Raw genomic sequence first — 13,853 nt, 5'->3', positions numbered from 1 at the left:
AATTGTTTTTCTTGTAGCAGTTATAAATTGCATTTACTCACTGATAAATTTATACTTCATCTCCTCTTCCCCAACCCTGAGTGAACTATTCACAAGCCCAAAGGGGCCTGGAGGTGAAGGTTGTACTGTTTTCTTCTCTCAGCAGGGCCTCTGAATATCAAATGCTGTTGTTCAGTCACTCAGTCCAACTCTTTGTGACCCCATGGACTGCAGCACACCAGGCTTCCCTGTCTACTATTTCCCTGAGTTTGCTCAAACGCATGTCCATTGAGTCGGTGATGCCATACAATCATCTTGTCCTCCGTCATTCCCTTCTCCTCCTGCCTTCAATCTTTCCAGCATCGGGGTCTTTTCCAGTGAGTTGGCTCTTCACATCAGGAGTCCAAAGTATCGGAGCTTCAGCTTCAGCATCAGTCCTTCCAATAAATATTCAGGGTTGACTCCTTCAGGATTGACTGGGTGGATCTCCTTGCAGTCCAAGGGACTCTCAAGAGCCTTCTCCAGCACCACAGTTCAAAAGCATCAGTTCTTCAGTGCTCAACCTTTTTTACTGTCCAGCTCTCACATCAATACAAGACTACTGGAAAAAGCATAGCCTTGACTAGACGGACCTTTGTCAGCAAAGTAAACTCTCTGCTTTTTAATACACTGTCTGGGTTTGTCATAGCTTTCCATCCAAAGAGCAAGCGTCTCTTAATTTCACAGCTGCAGTCACCATCTGCAGTGATTTTGGAGCCCCCCAAAATAAAGTCTGACACTGTTTCCCTTCTTTCCCCATCTATTTGCCGTGAAGTGATGGGACCAGATGCCATGATCTTCATTTTTTGAATGTTGAGTTTTAAGCCAGCTTTTTCACTCTCCTTTTTTACCTTCATCAAGAGGCATTTTAGTTCCTCTTCAATTTCTGCCATAAGGGTGGTGTCATCTGCATATCTGAGGTTATCGATATTTCTCCTGGCAATCTTGATTCCAGCTTGTGCTTCATCCAGTCTGACATTTTGCATGATGTACTCTGCATAGAAGTTAAATAAGCAGGGTGACAATATACAGCCTTGACATACTCCTTTTCCTATTCGGAACCAGTCTGTTGTTCCACATCCAGTTCTAACTGTTGCTTCCTGACCTGCATACAGATTTCTCAGGAGGCAGGTCAGGTGGTCTGGTATTCCCATCTCTTTCAGAATTTTCCAGTTTGTGGTGATCCACACAGTCAAAGGTTTTAGTGAAGTCAATCAAGCAGAAATAGATGTTTTTCTGGAACTCTCTTGCTTTTTCGATGATCCAGCGGATGTTGGCAATTTGATCTCTGGTTCCTCTGCCTTTTCTAAATCCAGCTTGAACATCTGGAAGTTCTCATACTGCTGTTCACATACTGCTGAAGCCTAGCTTGAAAGATTTTGAGCATTACCTTGCTAGTATGTGAAATGAGTGCAATTGTACAGCACTATGAACATCCTTTGGTACTGTCCTTCTTTGAGATTGGAATGAAAACTGAACTTTTCCAGTCCTGTGGCCACTGATGAGTTTTCCAAATTTGCTGGCATATTGAGTGCAGCACTTTCACAGCATCATCTTTTAGGATTTCAAATAGCTGAGCTGGAATTCTATCACCCCCACTAGCTTTGTTTGTAGTGATGCTTCCTAAGGCCCCCTTGACTTTGAATTCCAGGATGTCTGGCTCTAGGTGACTGATCACACCATCATGGCTATCCAGCTACTGAAGATCTTTTTTGTATAGTTCTTCTGTGTATTCTTGCCACTTCTTAATCTCTTCTGCTTCTGTTAGGTCCATACTCTTTCTGTCCTTTATTGTGCCCAACTTTACATGAAATGTTTCCTTGGTATCTGTAATTTTCTTGAAGAGATCGCTAGTCTTTCCCATTCTATTATTTTACTCTACATCTTTGCATTGTTCACTTAAAAGGCTTTCTTATCTCTCCTTGCTATTCCTTGGAACTCTGCATTCAGATGGGTGTATTTTTCCTTTTCTCCTTTTTTCTTTTGCTTCTCTTATTTTCTCAGCCATTTGTAAGACCTCCTCAGACAACCATTTTGCATTCCTTTTTCTTGGGGATGGTTTTTATTGCTGCCTCCTGTATAATGTTATGAACCTCCATCCATAGTTCTTCAGGCACTCTGTCTGTGAGATCTAATCCCTTGAATCTATTTGTCACTTCCACTGTATAATCATAAGGTTCTTGTTAGAGAATGTTTTCATATGCAGTACTGGGTTCCAATAGAAATTTGTTATATGCTTAGACATTTGTTTGCAGAGGCTAACACAAGAAGAAGAAAAGAGAGTTAAATATATGATTTGTAGTCTCACAACTTGTCAGTGTAGATATTGTGATTTGAATCCAGATGATCTAATGCAAGATCCATTTAACTGTTCTCTATGCTGCTTTGCCAGTCATGTCTATTGATTCAGAAGTGGGGGTGTGAGTTATCTACACTGCTTTGCCAGTTACATCTATTGATTTAGAAGTGGGGGAGTGATTTCGAGAGGAAAGAAGGATGATCAACATCCAAGCAAAATGACAAAATAGTAGGGGATATTAGATTTTTAAATAGCGTGCTATTTTTCAATAGCATAGCTGATGTGAAAATCTCTTTAAATAAAATACCTAGGAATAAACCTACCTAAGGGGACAAAAGACCTGTACTCTGAAAAGTATAAGATGCTGATGAAGGAAATCGAAGAAGTCATAATCAGGTGGAAATATATACCATGTTCATGGGCTGGAAGAATCAGTATTGTCAGAATAACTATACTGCTAACTATTAGGTAGTCTACAAATTCAATGCAATCTCTATCAAATTACCAATGGCATTTCTCATAGAACTAGAACAAAAAGTTCTCAAAATTTGTATGGAGCCACAAAAGACCCTGAATAGCCAAAGCAATCTTGATAAAGAAAAAATGGAGCTGGAGAAATCAGGTTTCCTGACTTCAGACTATACTACAAAGCTACAGTGATCAAAAGAGTATGGTATTGGCACAAAAATAGAAATATTGACCAATGGAACAGGATAGAAAACCAAGAAATAAGCCCACACACCCATGGTAAATTAATCCATGACAAAGGAGGCAAGATTACACAATGTTGAAGAGACAGTCTCTTTAATAAGTGGTGTTGGAAAAACTGGATAGATACAAGTAAAAAACAAAAAATTAAATTAGATCATTCTTTCACCCCATACACAAAAATAAGCTCAAAGTGGATTAAAGAGCTAAATGTGAGACTGAACACTATAAAACTCCTTGAGGAAAACACATGTGTGTGTATTAGTTGCTCAGTCATATCTGACTCTTTGTGACCCCATGGGCTGTAGAGCACCTGTCTCCTCTGTCCATGGGGATTCTCCAGGCAGGAATACTGGAGCAGGTTGCCATGCCCTCCTCCCGGGGATCTTCCCGACCCAGGAATCAAACTGGGGTCTCCTGCATTCAGGCAGACTCTTTACCAGCTGAGCTACCAGGGAAGCCCAATAAGGGATTAGTCTCCAAAACTTACAAATAGCTCATGACATTTAACAGCATCAAAACAAATGACCCACACTAAAAAAATGGGCAGAAGACCTAAATAGACAGTTCTCCAAAAAAGATATGTGGATGGCAAATAGGAACATGAAAAGATGTTTAACATCACTAATTATTAGAGAAATGCAAATCAAAGCTACAATAAGTTATCACCTTACACCAGCCAGAATGGCTATCATCAAAAATTCCACAAACAATAAATGCTGGAGAAGGTGTTGAGAGAAGCAAACCCTCCTACACTGTTGGTAGGAATGTAAATGGGTACACCTACTATGGAGAAGAGTATGGAGGTTGCCTAAAAAACTAAAAATAAGGCTACCATATGACCCTGCAATCCCACTTCTGGGCATGATAGGTAAATTAGTCCCTCAGTTGTGTCTAACTCTTTGAGACCCCTAGCCTGCTAGGCTTCTCTGTCTATGGGATTCTGCAGGCAAGAATAGTGGAGTAGGTAGCCATTCCCTTTTCCAGGGAATCCTCTCAATCCACAGATCGCACCTGGGTGTCCTGCATTGCAGGTAGATTCTTTGCCATCTGAGCCATCAGGGAAACCATCAGTTCAATTCAGTCACTGAGTCGTGTCCGACTCTTTGCGACCCCATGAATTGCGGCACGCCAGGCCTCTCTGTCCATCACCAACTCCCAGAGTCCACCCAAACCCATGTCCATCGAGTTGGTGATGCCATCCAACCATGTCATCCTATGTTGTCCCCTTCTCCTCCTGCCCCCAATCCTACCCAGCATTAGGGTCTTTTCCAATGAGTCAACTCTTCGCATGAGGTGGCCAAAGTATTGGAGTTTCGGCTTCAACATCAGTCCTTCCAATGAACACCCAGGATTGATCTCCTTTAGGATGGATTGATTGGATCTCCTTGCAGTCCAAGGGACTCTCAAGAGTCTTCTCCAACACCACAGTTCAAAAGCATCAATTCTGCAGCGCCCAGCTTTCTTCACCGTCCAACTCTCACATCCATACATGACCACTGGAAAAACCATACCTTGACTAGACGGACATTTGTTGGCAAAGTAATGTCTCTGCTTTTAAATAAGCTATCTAGGTTGGCCATAACCTTCCTTCCAAGAAGTAAGCGCCTTTTAATTTCATGGCTGCAATCACCATCAGCAGTGATTTTGGAGCCCCAAAAAATAAAGTCTGACACTGTTTCCCCATCTATTTCCCATGAAGTGACGGGACCAGATGCCATGATCTTAATTTTTTTAACGTTGAGCTTTAAGCCAACTTTTTCACTCTCCTCTTTCACCTTCATCAAGAGGCTCTTTAGTTCTTCTTTACTTTCAGCCATAAGGGTGGTGTCATCTGCATATCTGAGGTTATTGATACTTCTCCTGGCAATCTTGATTCCAGCTTGTGTTTCCTCAAGCCCAGCATTTCTCATGATGTACTCTGCATATAAGTTAAATAAGCAGGGTGACAATATACAGCCTTGACATACTCCTTTTCCTATTCGGAACCAGTCTGTTGTTGCATGTCCAGTTCTAACTGTTGATTCCTGACCTGCATACAGGTTTCTCAAGAGACAGGTCAGATGGTCTGGTATTCCCATCTCTTTCAGAATTTTCCACAGTTTATTGTGATCCACACAGTCAAAGGCTCTGGCATAGTCAATAAAGCAGAAATAGATGTTTTTCTGGTACTCTCTTGCTTTTTTGATGATCCAGCAGATGTTGGCAATTTGATCTCTGGTTCCTCTGCCTTTTCTAAAACCAGCTTGAACATCTGGAAGTTCATGGTTCACATATTGCTGAAGCCTGGCTTGGAGAATTTTGGGCATTTCTTTACTAGCATGTGAGATGAGTGCAACTGTGCGGTAGTTTGAGCATTCTTTGGCATTGCCTTTCTTTGGGATTGGAATGAAAACTGACCTTTTCCAGTCCTGTGGCCACTGCTGAGTTTTCCAAATTTGCTGGCATATCGAGTGCAGCACTTTCACAGCATCATCTTTCAGGATTTGAAATAGCTCAACTGGAATTCCATCACCTCCACTAGCTTTGTTCGTAGTGATGCTTTCTAAGGCCCACTTGACTTCACATTCCAGGATGTCTGGCTCTAGGTGAGTGATCACACCATCGTGATTATCTGGGTCGTGAAGATCTTTTTTGTACAGTTCTTCTGTGTATTCTTGCCACCTCTTCTTAATATCTTCTGCTTCTGTTAGGTCCATACCATTTCTGTCCTTTATCGAGCCTATCTTTGCATGATATGTTCCTTTGGTATCTCTAATTTTCTTGAAGAGATCTCTAGTCTTTCCCAATCTGTTGTTTTCCTCTATTTCTTTGCACTGATCTCTGAGGAAGGCTTTCTTATCTCTCCTTGCTATTCTTTGGAACTCTGCATTCAGATGGGAATATCTTTCCTTTTCTCCTTTGCTTTTTGCTTCTCTTCTCTTCCCAGCTATCTGTAAGGCCTCCTCAGACAGCCATTTTGCTTTTTTGCATTTCTTTTCCATGGGAATTTTCTTGATCCCTGTCTCCTGTACAATGTCACGAACCTCTGTCCATAGTTCATCAGGCACTCTGTCTATCAGATCTAGTACCTTAAATCTATTTGTCACATCTACTGTATACTCATAAGGGATTTGATCTAGATCATACCTCAATGGACTAGTGGTTTTCCCTACTTTCTTCAATTTAAGTCTGAATTTGGCAATAAGCAGTTCATGATCTGAGCCACAGTCTGCTCCCGGTCTTGTTTTTGCTGACTGTATAGAGCTTCTCCATTTGTGGCTGCAAAGAATATAATCAATCTGATTTTGGTGTTGACCATCTGGTGATGTCCACGTGTAGAGTCTTCTCTTGTGTTGTTGAAAGAGGGTGTTTGCTATGACCAGTGCGTTCTCTTGGCAAAACTCTATTAGCCTTTGTCCTGCTTCATTCTGTTCTCCAAGGCCAAATTTGCCTGTTACACCAGGTGTTTCCTGACTTTCTACTTTTGCATTCCAGTCCCCTATAATGAAAAGGACACCTTTTTTGGGTGTTAGTTCTATTCCTGGGCATATATCTGGAGAAAAACATGATCTGTAAAGATATATGCACTGCAGTGTTCATAGTAGCACTGTTTACAATAGCCAAGACATGTAAGCAATCTAAATGTCCATCAATAGGGTAATGGATAAAGAAGAAGTGGTACATATCTACAATGGAATATTACTCAGCCATGAAAAAGAGTGAAATAATGCCATTTTCAGCAATACGGATGGATCTAGAGTGTCATATTGAGTGAAGTAAGTCAGAGAAGGAGAAATATCTTATGACATCCCTTAAATGTGGAGTCTAAAAAGAAATTAACAAACAGGAAGAGACTCACAGCCTTCAAGAACGAGCTTATGGTTGCTGGTCGGGGGTTGTAGTTTAGAGGAAAGGAACAGTCAGAGAGTTTGAGATGGACATGTACATATTGCCTTATTTAAAGTGTATAACCAACAATGACCTTCTGTATACACATGGAACTCTGCTCCATGTTACGTGGCAGCCTGGATAGGAGGAGAGTTTGCGGGGAGAATGGATACATGTATATGTATAGCTGAGTCCCTTCACTGTCAAACTATCACAACATTGTTTGTTAATCAGCTATAACCCAACACAAAATAAACTTTAAAAAAAAAATCTCTTTATTGCTCTAAAAGCACAATAAACCTAGGTTTGAGAACCTGTTCCATGATTTCCCAGCTTTGTGGCCTTAGATAAATTATTTACCTAAATCTTATTCTCTCACTTGTCACAATGAGGACAGCAATAGTGCCAACTTCACAGTGTTGTTGTGAGGATTAAATGGCATTACACACATGAAATGTTTATCATGGCTCCTGGTATTTAATAAATGTTTTACAAGCGCTAGTTACTCTTACTGTTATTTTTAGTATTTTACTTACTTGAGCTTCTCATCTTCAAACATCCCTTTTCCTTTTGTCTTTGTAGTCTGAGTCATTCTTCCTACAATTTAAGCAGGAGTTGACCCCTACCCATAAAAGCTACAGGCAATCAGAATCTTCACTTTCTTCTTGCAATTTTATTTGCCACCCACTATGTCTCAACTAATTTAGTGCCAGATTATAGATTTTCACCCACACATTTTAATGCAGAACCTTCCTTTTTATCTGACTTTGAAGCATATTGTGTTAAATTCCCAAATGGTACCTTCAGAGTTCACAGCAAAGTCCTTATCATAACTCTCAGAAAACTTAAAGTTGTTCTTAGGGGAACAATCATTGCTTTGCATTTCATTATTCAATAAAAAATGTAGAAGGACAATATCAACTTTTAAATGAAATTATACACCTGGAAGGGGAGTACAAATGTAAAAAAAGAGATCACCTCATTATCACTCTTTCAAGCTGCTAGAGTGAAACTTGAGTCATTGTGTATTCCAACATCAAAACTCTCTTGGATATACTACAGAACATCATTATACTCACAGCAATAAAATGAGGTTATTAGAGAGAGCCACTAAAAATAAAAGATTGCTAAGACAGTTTCTTAAAATGGATACTACAATAAGCTCATTAGTAAGTATTCTGAAATAGCTCTAAGATTTTCCAAATGAAACTGAATTCCTTAGAGTTCTTAACTAGTCAAAGGAAACAACTTTATTGTTATTTTTTTCTTTTAGTTAAATAATCTATACCTTTTTGCTGATCCAGGCAAGAATGTATCTACCTGTATCTATCTAAACACGAAGAAATATTTGACTTCTGGATTGGTATTTATTAGAGTACTCATGTGAAAATAAGTGGAATTATGCTTATTTTCAAAGACCTGGGTTACTGACAGAAACCTTTTGAATGAAGAATAAGGGTATGAAAGGAGTCACTCCTCACCATCTTGCTATAATCCTCTAAACTGCCTTCATGATGTAGAAAGGCTTCCAATAGCAGAATATTTAGAAATCGGTGCATGTTTCTTCAACAAACTGTCATAGAAGACTTATTTTTGGTTGATAAGCATACACTTATCAACCAATGTTGATTCCAAGTGGAGGTGATGGAATTCCAGCTGAGCTATTTCAAATCCTAAAAGATGATGCTGTGAAAGAGCTGCACTCAGTGTGCCAGCAAATTTGGAAAACTCAGCAGTGGCCACAGGACTGGAAAAGGTCAGTTTTCATTCCAATCCCAAAGAAAGGCAATGCCAAAGAATGCTAAAACTACCACACAATTGCACTCATCTCACATGCTAGTAAAGTAATGCTCAAAATTCTCCAAGCCAGGCTTCAGCAATACTTCCAGATGTTCAAGCTGGATTTAGAAAAGGCAGAGGAACCAGAGATCAAATTGCCAACATCCACTGGATCATTGAAAAAGTGAGAGAGTTCCAGAAAAACATCTATTTCTGCTTTATTGACTATGCCAGAGCCTTTGACTGTGTGGATCACAATAAACTGTGGAAAATTCTGAAAGAGATGGGAATACCAGACCACCTGACCTGCCTCTTGAGAAAACTGTATGCAGGTCAGGAAACAACAGTTAGAACTGGATGTGGAACAACAGACTGGTTCCAAATAGGAAAAGGAGTACGTCAAGGCTGTATATTGTCACCCTACTTGTTTAACTTATATGCAGACTACATCATGACAAATGCTGGGCTGGAGGAAGCACAAGCTGGAATCAAGATTGCCGGGAGAAATATCAGCAACCTCAGATATGCAGATGACACCACCCTTATGGCAGAAAGTGAAGAAGAACTAAAGAGCCTCTTGATGAAAGTGAAAGAGGAGAGTGAAAAAGTTGGCTTAAAGCTCAACATTCAGAAAAGTAAGATCATGGCATCTGGTCCCATCACTTCATGGCAAATAGATGGTGAAACAGTGGAAATAGTGGCTGACTTTATTTTTCTGGGCTCCAAAATCACTGCAGATGGTGACTGAAGCCATGAAATTAAAAGACGCTTACTCCTTGGAAGGAAAGTTATGACCGACCTAGACAGCATATTAAAAACCAGAGACATTACTTTGCCAACAAAGATCCGTCTAGTCAAGGCTATGGTTTTTTCAGTGGTCATGTATGGATGTGAGAGTTGGACCATAAAGACAGCTGAGTGCCGAAGAATTGATGCTTTCGAACTGTGGTGTTGGAGAAGACTCTTGAGAGTCCCTTGGACTGCAAGGAGATCCAACCAGTCCATCCTAAAGGAGATCAGTCCTGGGTGTTCATTGGAAGGACTGATGCTGAAGCTTAAACTCCAATACTTTGGCCACCTGATGAGAAGAGCTGACTCATTGGAAACGACCCTGATGCTAGGAAAGATTGAGGGCAGGAGGAGAAGGGGACGACATAGGATGAGATGGTTGGATGGCATCACCGACTCAATGGACATGGGTTTGGATGGACTCCGGGAGTTGGTGATGGACAGGGAGGCCTGGCGTGCTGCGGTTCTTGGGGTCACAAAGAGTCGGACACGACGGAGGGGCTGATCTGAACTGAAGCTTACACTTACAAATACATATACCAACCACTTCATTTCCCCCTTTCCCTTTAATCTCATACAGAGTAAGCCAAGTTTCAAATAGGATCTGAGGCACGCTTTCAGTACTTTCGGCTCTGTGAACTTCTCATCTTTAATGTTTGAGGTTCTAATGATATAATTTTTTTCCCCTTTCCTTGGTACTTATAAAAAAGAACGTTGTTAGTTCTATATGGGGGGGGGGTGTCCTGATCCCATTCTCTGCCCAGTGCTTAGGCTATCGCTGTGAGGGGCTCCTTTCATCTGCTTCCTCCACATGGAGCTTCTTTAATAGAATTAGAAACAAAGATATGCACAAGAAGTCATTTGAAAGTAATAAAGACAAACTAATAAACACTAGGATTTTTTTTTTCCCAAGCAGCAAATTGAGGTGGAATTGTGCGCTAAAATTGACCACGGTTGTTCTCTGAGATTTTTAGAAATCAGAGATTTTCCAGAGACAGCCAGACCGTGGAAGCAGAGCACTGGCCGGAGCGTTCGGCTCTTCCAACCTTGCTCCAACTCCTATCCCCGCGCGCTCTCAGGAGCATTAGCCCCCAGGCCTGCGTCTCACGCACGACCCGGGTCGACACACGCCCGAAAGTGGGCTGTCCCGGGGGGGTCGGCCCGGCCCCAACCACAGAGAGGCGGTGCCTCCGGCGTCCTAGAGCGCCGCGGGCAGCCGGCGCTGGGCCGGGGTCCCGGGGCTAGTCTCCCGGGTCCCGAGCTGCGCCGCCCGCTTCCGGTGCTGGAAGACGCGGGCCGTCTTTTGCTCGGGGGCGCCGGCCCCGAGTCCTCTCGTCGGATGGCGACGCCCAGCCGGCGCGGCTCCCTCTGAGGAGTCGGGTTCCGCCTGTTAGGCCCCCGCAGCCTCCGCCTCGAGCCTCCTCCAGCCGCGGAGACGAGCTTTGTCTGCGGCGGGCCGGCGGGCGGAGGCGCGCCTGTGGGCCCCCGCGTGGGGTAACCGAGGCCCCGCGCTCCCGGGCCGGGCGCGCTCCCTCTCGTGCTGAGCCTGCCCGAGCTTTCTAGACCCCTCACTACCGGGTCCCCTCCTTAGCGGGCTTTGTGAGAAAGAACTGAGCTAATAGATGTGGACTTGAGTCAGGGCTGTTTATTTCTTGAGCGCTGCCTGCGGGCCTGGTATTGTTAACCGCTAAACGCGGAAACGCACTTCTTTCAGTAAATGCTTGGAGATGGCGTGCTGTGCAGCAGTCGGTACTGCAAGGCGCCTGCAATGCTGCGAGGTGAGAACACTCACCCCTCGGTGAGGAAAACTGTCAGGGCCCGCGCGCTTCTGAAGGTTATTTGAAGATGAGCGGTTGGTTGGAATATGAAAGAGGAAGTGTGTTAGTCACTCAGCCGTGTCCGGACTCTTTGCGACCCTGTGGACTGTAGCCCACAAGGCTCCTCTGTCCATGAGGTTCTCCAGGCAAGAATACTGGAGTGGGTTGCCATGCCTTTCTCCATATGAAAGAGGAAACGGAAACAGATTCTAAATAATTAACCCCCCAAACACATAATTTTAATTGTAGCGTTGACGATTTATAGAAGGGAGATGCCTATGGGAAGGAGGTGGAGATGGGGAAGAGAGCTGAAAGATGAGGAAGAATCAGCCAGATTCTGCTAGTATTGCACGCCCAGGGAAGAGTACACGGAAGGACTGACGCTGGAAGGGTTTGCAAAGCACCAGCAGTGGGCTTTACTCACGTTTGCTCTTTTCTTCATGTCTTTCCCCTACCCGTGGCAAAAGGCGATGAAGCTGGCAGCTGATTTTGGTCCTGATCGGTTTTTACTTAGACTCGAGCGCCATGCAGTTTACATCTCCTGTAGGATCAAAACAATATGTATTTGAAAAGCTGAAGAAAACAGTATCCTATCATCTGTGGTTTCTCATTGCCTTCAAAGTCAAATTCCATCAGCCTGCACACTGACCTCGTTCTCTGTTGAAAGAACCCTATTCAATTCCAACTTTTGCTCTGCTGCATCTTGCACTGTTTGCTTCAGTTGATGTTGACTTCTTTTGGAGTCTAGTCTTGATCTCAATTTCCTAATCTAAAGGCTGTTCAAAGCGTTGCACATTATTGAAGCAGTTGTGTTCTTATTAGGACACTGATTCCTGGTATCTGAAATATTTCCCTAACTCCAGAATATGTTTATCCTGTAACCACTGTTTGCTAGCACAATAGAACAATACTATTCTATATAGTTGCAGTTATTGAATAGAGGCACACTTTTTATGTGTGAGAATTCTATCCCACTCTAGCATATATATTGTTCACTGTGCCTGGATTCCTTTTTTTCCCACTCCGGAACCTTTCACCTCCTAGTCCTCCACCCCAGAGGCCAGCCAGGAGTTCCAGAACCATCTGAGACTTCCAGGATGGAGGCTGACTCACCTCATCCCACCGTCTACTTTCTTGCCTGACTGGATGTTGTGTATGTATCTTATTCTTTAATTTCCTTTGCTTATTGCTGCTCACAGCACCATAATTCTACTTTAGGCGTCTTCTCTATGTTCATAACCATTGCTTTTTTTGGTCTTTTCTGTTGATGATTAGAAAATGTACTGTTTTGTTTGTGAACTAAAAGAGATCTAATCGTAAGATGGCATAGTCATAATACTATAGGGTGTTAATACTAGGTGGTATAAGCTAGTGTAGCTAACTGTTCCCCCTCTTTGTTTTCCACAGTATCCAGTGAATATGTCCAAGACACGATTATCACATTATATTATGGCTAGTTGTTTGTATTATTCTCCACTCACTAATTAAACTTCCCTACTGACAAAAAGACTGAGTCTTTCTTTGGTAAAAAACAAAATTTGTATTTTTTTTCTTGTTCAAGAAATATAATGATCCATAGGAAAAATTAGAAATTCCAGGTAAGCAAAGTAAAACAAAGCAGAAGGAAACAAAATTCATCCATGATTTCATCATTCAGGGCCAAACACTGCTGACAGTTTTATGCACTGTGTAAATATACTGCACACACATTACATACACAGACAATCACACTTTTTCTTAACAAAAATGGAATCACACTTAAGTTTCAGTTCAGCCGCTCAGTTGTGTCCAACTCTTTGCGACCCCATGAGCCACAGCACGCCAGGCCTCCCTGTCTATCACCGACTCCTGGAGTTTACCCAAACTCATGTCCATTAGGTCGGTGATGCCATTTAACCATCTCATCCTCTGTCGTCCCCTTCTCCTCCTGCCCCCAATCCTTCCCAGCATCAGGGTCTTTTCAAATGAGTCAGCTCTTCGCATCAGGTGGCCAAAATACTGGCGTTTCAGCTTCAACATCAGTCCTTCCAATGAACACCCAGGATTGATCTCCTTTAGAATGGACTGGTTGGATCTCCTTGCAGTCCAAGGAACTCTAAAGAGTCTTCTCCAACACCACAGTTCAAAAGCATCAATTCTTCCGCGCTCAGCTTTCTTTATACACTTAAGTTTAACCTTTTGTTATCGTCCTTTTTGCTTAACAATATGCGATACCTTTTTTTCTCTTGATTCACTTTTTCATGAGTTTTTTTCAGCCTCAGAGTTATTGATATTTGGGCCAGATAATTCTTTGTTTGGGGGGAGAAGGGAAGGCAGGGCTTCTCTGTCTCTTTTAAGGTGTTGAACAGCATCACTTTCACCCGCTTTCACATGACTAGCAAAAATGTCTCCAGACATTGCCAAATATCCCCAGGGGGACAAAATCAGTTAATTTATATAATCATATGATATAGTATATAATATAATGTTAATCATTTTCTTGACACCTGTCTACCAACTATTAGAAAATCAATAGTAAATGCTTTTCAATTTTTTTTTTTTTTTTGTCTGCACCTTGTGGCTCGTGGGGAACC

General features: G+C 42.3%; 1 protein-coding gene and 1 long non-coding RNA gene across 3 annotated transcripts in view; one reads left to right on the top strand and one right to left on the bottom strand.

The window, feature by feature from the left end:
* The window catches only part of FER (FER tyrosine kinase), a 484,930-nt gene that overhangs the window by 460,842 nt on the left and 10,235 nt on the right, over positions 1-13,853 (bottom strand). For both annotated transcript variants that reach the window (XR_014058072.1, XR_014058074.1), the window contains exon 2: positions 11,705-11,821. The gene's annotated coding sequence lies outside the window, so the exon portion shown is untranslated. The remainder of the gene's footprint in view (positions 1-11,704; positions 11,822-13,853) is intronic.
* LOC145511697 (uncharacterized) overlaps positions 10,722-13,853 on the top strand; it is a 38,053-nt gene continuing 34,921 nt past the window's right edge. The window contains exons 1-3 of the long non-coding RNA XR_014058078.1: positions 10,722-11,241; positions 11,748-12,116; positions 12,325-12,433. This is a non-coding gene — a long non-coding RNA (uncharacterized LOC145511697). The remainder of the gene's footprint in view (positions 11,242-11,747; positions 12,117-12,324; positions 12,434-13,853) is intronic.

The sequence above is a fragment of the Giraffa tippelskirchi genome, chromosome 6, assembly GCF_054371585.1.
Source record: "Giraffa tippelskirchi isolate mGirTip1 chromosome 6, T2T-mGirTip1v1.2.pri, whole genome shotgun sequence".
NCBI classification, from domain to species: domain Eukaryota; kingdom Metazoa; phylum Chordata; class Mammalia; order Artiodactyla; family Giraffidae; genus Giraffa; species Giraffa tippelskirchi.
Note: the sequence above shows the minus strand (reverse complement) of the source record. Positions and strands in the feature narration are given on the sequence as shown.